General features: G+C 37.6%; 1 long non-coding RNA gene across 1 annotated transcript; it reads left to right on the top strand.

Moving 5' to 3' along the window:
- The first annotated feature begins 2,165 nt into the window (after window positions 1-2,165).
- On the top strand, window positions 2,166-8,847 carry LOC119516937. Its single transcript, XR_005213411.1, has 3 exons — window positions 2,166-2,257; window positions 8,441-8,502; window positions 8,614-8,847. It is a non-coding gene; the product is annotated as an uncharacterized LOC119516937 (long non-coding RNA).
- Window positions 8,848-10,465: the final 1,618 nt, after the last annotated feature.

Here is a 10,465-nt window from a genome sequence, read left to right as displayed (position 1 = left end):
CTTTTGAACTAAATCACACATGTAAAAAAGTTAAGAAACATTTATTAAACATCTATTATGTAGAATACAGCAGAGACTCTTAGTCTTGTAGGTTGATAAGAAAAAAAACATGAACGGATTAAAGATCAAGAAAAGATAGTAGAGACTCAAAAGTAGTTTGTGTGATTGAGACCATGATGCTATAGAGTTTGGGAGAGAAAGAGAAAGTTCAGTATGTAATAACTAGAGCTGGTACTGGACCTGACCCTTGAAGGGGATTTGGAATTAAATCCTGGTGAGGAGAAACAAGGGATTTTGGAGCAGGGGGAAGCATCAGAAGGTGTCTTGATAGGCTGACTTTACAATGTCATTGCACTGGACTGATGGTGTATCTTGGCAACACCCACCCACACCTTTCACACATTGTAGTCAGAAGGATACATGCTGAGTTGACAATGCTAATGTGTCCTTGCCTACAAAATGAACAGATGGTGCTACCATTTTGTGCGGTGACCAGCAGCCAACAGGTCAGTTGTCTCACTTTATTCCATATGGTTTCAATACACCAGGGCTGCTAAAGAACATTCACCAGGCCCCAGACAGGTATCAGGGAGCTGACTCAGCTTTGCAGGTGGTTTCCTAAATGTTGGTAAGAACATATGTGGGGAAGGAATTTTGTCTTCACTCCTCTACGCATCACCCAGGTTTATCACTGTTCCAGGTCTTGGGTTGGTCTAGTTTAGGGTTTGGTAAATGATAGGCTGTGGTTGGTTGCTTATTTTTGTAGATAAAGTTTTAGTGGAACACAGCCATGCCCATTTGGTTTTGTGTTGTCCGTTGCAGCTTTTTTGCTACAGCAGTTGTTGGGATAGAGAACATGAGTCCCTCGAAGCCTAAAATATTTACCATCTGACACTTTGTAGAAAATATTTGCTGACCTCTGCTCTAATTGCCCCTGTCTGTTTCATGCTTTGCTCTGGTCAGTCAGAAGTATTGGTTCAAACTATCACACAGTTAGGACTTTCTTCATTCAACATTTATTTAGGTTGATGTTGAATGCATAAGTAAACTGGGCTGTGAAGGAAGAAGCATGAGTAATTAATTTGACCATGGGGTATCTTCCTGTGATAATATTTTACATTAAGTCAAGAAGTCCTTCTCCAAACGAATCAAATTTAACATCTTATTAGTTAGCGCACCAGCTCTTGGATGCCCTGCAAGCTGCATTCCCATCAGATTCAGCTTGAGTCACCCTGCTGAGGTTGACCAGCTGTCCCAGCAGCAGAGGCTAGCAGCAGCTCCTCTCCTTTCCTGATCTGCATATGCTCTCTAAGCATACATTCGTCTTTGCAGAAATTAAAGTTAATTCATTGTCATAATCAGGTTGGGGTCCTAAATTAAGTAACTGCTGATATTTAAACAAAGTTCATAATTTTTACATTGAATTGGATGCTTTATTTTCAATCATGTGGTTTCTCAACTGGAAATATTTTAATTCAAAGGAAACTTATTTGAATTGTGATTAAAAATCATAGCTAGTTGAGACTTCATCTTCTTGTCTGTTAAAGAACTGTTGGGTGCCTTATTTTGTATGATTTTACCTCCCAAATCCTCATATCCAATGCATACAATGACAAGTTGGTGCCGCTGACATTGCCACTGCTGCACAACAGTTAGAAGAACAGTCCTGGATTTCTGGAACCTACAGCCACCTGTTTGCAGAGAGTGAGGCAGTCACTTGCCCACTTGTCTGATATCCTCAAGTCATGGGAGGAAGCAACCGAGAAGGTCAGTTCCATTAATATTACTTTTGGTATCCTGTTTGGAAGAATCATCTAAGTGCATGTAACATGCCATCATTGTTGTTATAATTACTTTTTATCATATAAGCATAATATTTTATGTTATGTTAACAGCTTTTCATAGCTGAGAAATATGCCATATCATATATTGCCTTTTTACACTACTTACAGGTGGCTCATCTTCATCTCTAACACATCAAGCTGTTTGGAACTCAGAAATGTCTTCCCACCCCGGTTGTTCATCTTGTGATAGTTGTACGAAGCCAAGAAGTACCAGGACCAGAGTATTTTCACCATGTGATATCACCAACCTGTGAAAACAACACAAAGTAAGAATCTTATATAACCAAGAATCTTATATAAAAGAGAATCCTGTCTCTCTGTTCCTCTAGTATAACATTTGCCCTTCTGTGGATAGGGACCAAGAAAAGCTTCTTGTTTTCATCTGGTGGTGGAAAGCATTTCTGGGTTTGAAGGTAGGTTTTTCATGCCAGAATTTAGTAATCTGTAACTCTGTGAGGACTGGGGCTTATTTTACTTTGGATTCTGTGAATATTTTACTGTGTTTTCTTTGGTGTGACTATATTTATAGAAATGCCTGGAATTTTTGTTTTTGACAGATCCTTATTCTTTCAGCCTGATGTATTCTGTTTATTCTGCTGCTTCTGACTAGCTTGGAACATATGTAGGATTGGGTGATTCATAATTTGGCTCAGGGTAAAACAAACTGAGGGAAGCCTTGAACTTGGGGCATATTTACTGATTTCTTGTAGCAGACAAAGTCAGAAAGAAAACAGTTGTAGCATTTCCCTTCTAGGATAGCCTATAAATATGTATGTGCTTATGTTTGTACATAGGTAGGTATGTATGTAGAGAGGGTGCAATGAAAATTGTTTCACTAGCAGTGCAATAAATATATCTTGTGAACTTGGGTTTGATATTTTAATTTCAACAATTAAGTTGCTTGGTAGTTTGTCAACACATTCAAGAGACCAGGAAGTAGGCACATATATCAAAATTTGATGGTTAGAAAGCTATTTTTATAAGGCAAATGTATCACTTTCAAGTGAAAGATAAATTATATGATTATTCAAGTTTTTATATAGTAGAGCAATTTCTGTTGATTAACTGTCTTGCAAGTAAAGTTTACTTATTTATTTGTTTTTGAATAACAAATAGGCATACTGACATTGAAATATTTTTGAGCTCCAGAGTAAGCAATTCTGATATGAGATAATGAGGTATGTTAGAGTGACCATTAATTGTTAACAACCTGAAAGAATATATGTGTTCCATTCAGGGTTTTTCACAAGCTATCATGAAGCCTTTGTTGGCTTGAAGACAAACTTCTTTCATTCAGCAGATGTTTATTGATTTCTTACTATGTGTGAAGTCCTCTGGTACTTTCTCTAAACAGTAAGAGCTTACACATTACAACCTAAGAGTTTTCAAAAATCTTTCACACAGATTATCCAACTTGAATCTTACATTGAATCGAAATGTGGAATGTGGTCTTAGGAATGGTGATCATATAATCTATTGATTAAATCAAGGCGCATTTGAGAATGAAAAGGGGATGATATTAACAATTTTGTCAGGACTGTAGGCATTAGCTGTGATTGCACTGATCGTCCCATGATCACCATGGTCTTAGGACTCATTAAGTTTAAAAGAACCAAAGTCAACTCAAACCGTCTTAAGCGTAAATGAGAGATTAATTATCTGGCTGTGGTGAGAGTGCTTATAAAGCTGGCACTTCAGCTGTAGATTTGTATGACCTAAGAGTTCAAACTCCAGAGATTGAATAGAATCTGTTTGTGCATGAAAGAGTCTTAAAAGAGTGAATACGTTTGACTCAGCTTGGATTAAGGCCCATCCCTAGCTCACTTGTAGTTCAACATGGTTGGCTGCCTCATCAAGGTTCTTGAGAAGAGGCAGAATGATTAATAAATATCTCCACTGCAGTAGCAGAAAACATTATACACATTTCACAGATTAAAAAACAAAAACAAAAAGAAGAGATACAAAAATTGCTAACCAAAGGCCACCTTACAACTGTCAGATCTAGAATTAAAACCCTAAGTACTGGATTAGCCTAGAATTTTTAACTGTGATGTTCACAAGTGTTTACAGAGTAATTAATATTAATTGTAGTATATTCCTAGGAATAAATAATTCTAGTGAAGGTGAACTGTCTTAAGGAGATGTGGTTAACCTTGATATTAAAAGCAGAAGGATCTTCAGAGATGTCAGTTGAAGCTCAGGAAGGAAAAAAAATTTATATCTATATACACACATACACATAAACACACACACACACACATTCACAGTATACTTGGGGAAATGTTCAGAGAATAAAAATTGAAATACCCCACTTCATTCTCTAAGGATGAAAATGCTCTTTGAGGATACACAAAAACTGTTAGAATGATCTATGGCATTTTCCTTGTTTGACTTTCAGCAAAGAAATTCCATTACTGTCAGAGGTAGATTAGCCATACTGAGCTCAGCCAACATCTTTGGATCAGTTATTGGAGCAATTTCTCCCTAATTATATATATCAAGGAATTTGTGGGCAGACAGAAACCTGTCTCCGCTCTCTTGAGCTCAGGCGGCCAGAGACCCAGAAAAACTATCTATTGATTTGATAAAGAGAGTTAAGAAACCAAAAATAATTTCCTAATTAATAAGAACTCAGCTAAAGACTCCCAAGGAGTTAAGTTCAAATTATTTTACAAAGAGTTTATTTTCCTGGGAAAAGTTCATGTATCCGGTGTCTTCTCACCCATGCTTCCCTTGTCTATTTGTTTGCAAAACTCCCAGCAATCTTGGGGTCAGGGCATCTACACAACTTTTACAGTAGTGAGAAAGAATATAGGTTTTCTTCTTTGCAAAGAAATGACCGTAGACTTATTTATTCCCCTTTTTGCCATGTAGTTATCACCATTCCTCTTTTCCATAGTCAACTTCTTGAGAGTAACTCCTTCCTTGATATGTGGGGCCACTCTAGGACCACTGTGGCCCAGTTGTATTGCAGCAAGGGGGACTGCTCTGCCATAGAAAGTGCCAGAGCCAATGTACATGTAGAGGGATCAGTTGTAAAGTGTCCTAATTAGGTTGCTACTGACTAAGGGTTGCAGAGAAGCCAAAACAAGGTGCAAAAACTGCCTGAGGGATGTTCTCCCAACCATCCACATCCACCTTTAAATGTAACATACATGTATACTTAGGCAGAACCTAGTTTTTAAAGACAGTTTGGTAAAAGAAGCTACTTACCCACCTACCCTGGGCTCTGTGATTACAACTGTAGGGTAGTCCATTCGGGCTGTTTACACATTCCCCTCTGCAGCAGTATTTAGAGGAAGCCTCATTTTAGACCCAACAAAATGAATTGTTGAAAATGAATGGACCCAAACTCTAAAATGATAATTACTTTCTGTTGATTATTACTTAATTCATGCACGTGGATATAAGTGTGCGTGTTTGTGTGCATGTGTGTTTTAGTGCCATAATATTGCCAAGTTCATGTTCTTGCTGCTTAAGGACCTGGCAATGACCCTTCACCAGCATGGCTAAAATATTGTTCCCTCTCCTGACTCTGTATCAATAACTTTTCTCCTTCCTTTAACCCAATTCTGCAGTGTTCGTTTTTTTCATTTTGTGTGTATACCCCATAAGGGCTTGTCTTGCATCGTTTTGCAGTGAGATGTAGCCTTCTTATTTCAATGTCTGTCTGTATTGATATTTTCAGTTAGTCCTTAGTCTTCCCATCTGCAAAGGCTCAAACTTTAAATATAGTATTTGTGAAGAGTTTGCGCTCCAAATGCTCTGCAAAATTCTGACTGGCTGCTTTTTGTTATAAATGGGAATAACTGCAGGCTGCTGCCTCCCCCCGCTCCCCTCCCCATCTTTTGTGTCTCTATCTCTGGGTCACCTGTTTTCTTTTTTGCCCTTTTCAAGCTGTACGTGTTATACCAGTGATAAAATATTGCAGACTCATTTTCATGGGTTTGATCTCCTTCTGGCCTAGTCTCAGATTTGAAAATGGATCCCCCATGGAAGGTATGCAGACTTTTCTTCCTACATAATCGAATCCCCCATTGGTGATAGCAGCTTTGAGGTGTAACTCTTCCTTGTTTCACACCCACCAGAATATGGGTCCCTAATAGAATATCCAGAGTCCTTTGAACAGCTTTACTTTCTCATGCTAGAGTGGTGGGATTTGAGGCATAACTAAATTGAAAAGTGGGTATCTATCTATTTGTGCCTTGGTGGGGAGGTCAAGTAGTACTGTGGTTTTGTTCTATTAGCTTATAAAGGATTCACGGAAAGTTCTTTGAAGATACATAAAGATCACTGTGTAATTGCTGAGAACTAAAATTTAGCGTGCTTGAAAAATTGAGCCTCATAAATGTTACACATTGTAGGGGATTAGACTAGTTGATTTCTAAAATTCCCAATGATAAGATTAAAGGCTAACCCTGCTTCCTAATCTGAGGCTTTGGACCTGGTAATAAAATAAAGGAAAAGTTGGGGACAGAATCCTGGAAGGACAGATGTATGTGCTATATAGTTCTTTACATTTTATGAAGTCCTGCTTCTTTTCATATATATAGTGATCCCTTCTTTTCCCTCTCTCTCTCTCTCTCTCATGCACACACACACACACACACACACACACACATTCACATACATATAACCCCCTAAAGTTGGAAAAGGACATGGTGTTGATATCTTGATTTATGTGGTTTCTGTCTTCATTGGAGCATTCCCTTCTTTGTCAGAATGTTTGTCCTAATTAATTCCATTGAACATTCTCAAATTACAACCTAGCCACTTTCAAAAGAGAAACCCTTAGTACTACCACCTCCTTCATGTCAGTTTCCCTAACCTGCTCCCAGCCCCCATTCTAAGATACAAACTTTGTGTTATTTTGTGCATTTATAACTGGAGATTACCACCAATGTTTAAGTATCATTTTCGATGTTCTCATCTTAGTTTTGTACCTGTTCAGCAAATCTTCACCAGACACTTACTAGGTACTAGGCACTGGGGCTACAAAGATTAATAACATATAAAACTGCCTTAGTTTGCCAGGCTGCTATGACAAATACTGTACAATTGCATGACAAATACCACACATGGCCTAACAACAGAAATTGATCATCTCACAGTTTTCAGATGCTAGAAGTTCAAAATCAAGGCGTCAGCAAGGGTGTGCTTTCTCCTGGAAGTCTGTGGTGTTCTTGTACGGGCTGGTTGCAATCCTTGGGGTTCCTTGGCTTGACTCTGCCTCTCGTCACATAGCTGGGTCCTTTCGCTCTTGCAGTGTCTGCGCTTCCAGCTTCTTCCTGTGTGGCTTTCTCTGACTCCTCTTCCTAAGGCCTCCATAATGGCTATTAAGGCCCACCCTGATTCAGTTGGGCTACACCTTAAGTAAAAATAACATCCTCAAAAGGTCCTATTTAACAATGTGTGCACACCCAAAGGATTGGGGGTTAAGATTAAGATCATGTTTTACATAAGTCAATCTGCCATAGATTCTTTCCAAAGGAGCCAATTTTCTAGTTGTAAAAGAGAGATCTAGAAAAAGAATTGTAATGTAATATATATATATAATTATTATGTAATATATACATGCACACAGAAATAGAAACAAGCACAAAAAGCTATCATAATAGTTAAAATATATATGTATATATTTAATTAAGTGATTGGTAAATCAGAAAAGGCAGAGAGCAAATGTGTGGAATTCTAGCCCTTAAGGCAAATAAGTGCTTGAATGGAGAATCGTCTCCTATGTTTGGATCAATCTTTTCATGTATCCACTCTCATCCAATTACTAAAACCTCTGGTCATGCCTAGTGGGCTATAAATGCTTTTTAATGTTAAATTGCTAGAGTTAATACAAAAGTAGTACAAGGGGAAGCAGGACAAGGCCAGGTCTAGGTAGTGGGGACAGCAGGAGTATAGGAGCCTTTAAGGAGTGGGGAGCTTTTAAATTAGAAATGGGAATAACCTGGCCTTGTTGTTCTCTTAGCTTCTGTCAACCCCGATACACTCTCAAGTTAAAAGCATACTATCAAGAAAAAAATAATTATACAAAGTAAGAAACTGAGAAGGTTCTGTAGGTATCATAAGTAATAGTAAACACCTGAAGGGCACAGCAAGCTATCTTTTTTTGTGGACTACTCATCCAGTAATGAGGGGCTAAAGAAACAAATTGTAGAGAGGGCACATCTGGGGAGCACTGTTGTAGAAGGACCAAGGGGGAGAGGTGTCAATCAAGACTGCCTCAGGTGCCACTGTACATTTAATCTTTCATTTCATACAAACTGCGAGTGGAAAAGTAAGTCTGCTGTTAGTGCCAGTGTAGCTTGAATGTACTGTCAGTGGAGTTGATTCTGATTGCTACAGAAGCTATGAATCAACATTTCATTTTACAGAGGAATAGCACAAAGATCACAGCTCTCTTATTTGTGGAAACATTTGGCATCTGTCAGGTCTTAGCACTCGTCCTGAAATTACAAGCACACCATGTTATTATCCTGGCAACTTTGTCACTCACATTTCTTCTTTGACATCCTATAGTGATTTCAGATCGTGGTTAACATTAAAGCATTGATTTACAATTAATATCTTACTGTTTGGTTTTGCAGATAATGTTACCTGTTTCCCTGGATGCATCCATAGGGATAAATTCTGTGTGGCTTCTGGCTGAGTAAGTGCATATATACTATGATCTGTTCCTCCTATAATCAAGACTACTTGCTACATCTTTGCTATTATGGGAGTTGTTCTAATGATTTTTCCCTTTCCTTATTTTTTGCAGGTCATCTTAGATAAAACCCATTTTCTTAATCTGTTGCTGCATTAACCTCCATATCTGGAAACTGACAATATTCACAACAATAGCAAAAGAACACAAGAAGTTCCGTTACTATTTAAATGTCTATTTAATAATTTTGAATTGAAATATTGAAAGCCAATCTTAAAGTTTGTGGATGGATTTTTAGCTCAGCTTTTCAATAAGCCCATACTAGAAATTAAACATTTATTTAAAATATTTGGTATGATTCAGATCTCTTATTTAAGCAAAATAAGACATATAATATTAATCTAGTCACTTTTATGTATTCTATACTTTAGGTGTAATATTTATGAAAATACTCACAAGATTAAAGACATGTTTTCATATGATGTAATAACTGTCCCCAACAACATGTATCATTTCTAACTTTGGAATTCTAAAGGTTGTAATTTAAGCCCTCCAAACATTGAGAATATAGCTTCTTTTTTGTAGGGATGTATTATTCCTATTCTATAAATTGTTAAAAATTGTTGATACTGTGTGCTTGAAAGTTAACCAAATAAGACTCATATTTGAAAAATTGAAAGTGTTTGTCCATACTGTTTTGTGAGCAGGTGAAATGTGCGTTTTCAGTAGCCATGCTTCTTTTTATTATCAGAATTTAGTTTAGGTTTCTTAAGTAAATTACTTCACAGAAAAGTTAAGAACAAGGAATGAGAAATGGAAGAAACTCCCCACATTTTACAGAATAGCTTCTTATAAAAGAGGGCTGTAACACATTTAGAATATTTGTGAATTATGGTTTAATAGTCATTGAGCTGTTTTAGACAATGGGCACAGCACGGGAAAACAGAATGAGTTTTGGAAACTGAAAGAAGTTCGTATAACTGGATGGTATGAGATGGGGAATGGAAAGAAATGAGGCTGGTGAGGTAAGGTGGGTCAGATCACAGAACGCCTTGTCAGCCACGGTAGGGAATTTTGAGTTCATCTTAAAGGCAATGAGAAGTCCCTGAAGAGTTTTAAACAAGAATTCCTTTGATCAGATTTGAATGTTAGAAGCTCCCTAATGCCCCTTTATAAAGAATGGATTACAGAGTTTGGATAGAGGATACAAGGAATGAGAAAGAGGCCATTAGAAGACTCTTGCAGTGATCCTGAGGAGAAATGATCTTGGTTTAGAAGGGGTAGGAAGCAGAGAGTAGAAAAACAGACAATTATATGAAGGTAAAATCAATAGTGCTTGATAATTAATTGGATATAGGATATAAAGGTGAGAGGAATCAAAGATGACTCCCAGGTTTTTAAACTGAGCCGTTTGAAGGATTTTAGTGCCATTTGCTGCAAATAAGGAAGTAAGACGGGGTGGGGGAGGGTGCAGGTTTGCGCAGAAAAGATACTGATTAATGATTCCAGGTTTGGTCATGAGTTTGTGCTTATGAATCATGTAAGTCCAGGAGGCAACTGGATATTTTGGTTGAAAATCAAAATTGGACTAGAACCACTTTGCAAAGATTCGTCTGCATTTGATGTTAATGGAAGCTAGAAGTGTGAGTGAGATTTTTCTTGGGAAGAACTTTTGAGTGAGAAAATAAGAAGGCCTAGAATAAAGCTTTAAGGAATACCACCATTTAAGGGTGAGCAGGAAGTTTGAACAGGAATGACTGAAATTATAAGAGGAAAACTAGGAGAGTGTGGTGTAAAGAAAAATCAGTGGAAGAAATTGGGTGGGATGGGTCAACAGCATCTGATAATGCTAAGATGTAAATGACTATTTTAATACTGGATTTAGTGGGAGGCTGGAGACCTTGCTGTAAGTAGTTTCATTGAAATATTAGTGAGGAGGGAGCAGAAACTAGTTAATATTAAATTA

Source organism: Choloepus didactylus, chromosome 20 (genome assembly GCF_015220235.1).
Source record: "Choloepus didactylus isolate mChoDid1 chromosome 20, mChoDid1.pri, whole genome shotgun sequence".
In the NCBI taxonomy this organism is placed as follows: Eukaryota; Metazoa; Chordata; class Mammalia; order Pilosa; family Megalonychidae; genus Choloepus; species Choloepus didactylus.
Note: the sequence above shows the minus strand (reverse complement) of the source record. Positions and strands in the feature narration are given on the sequence as shown.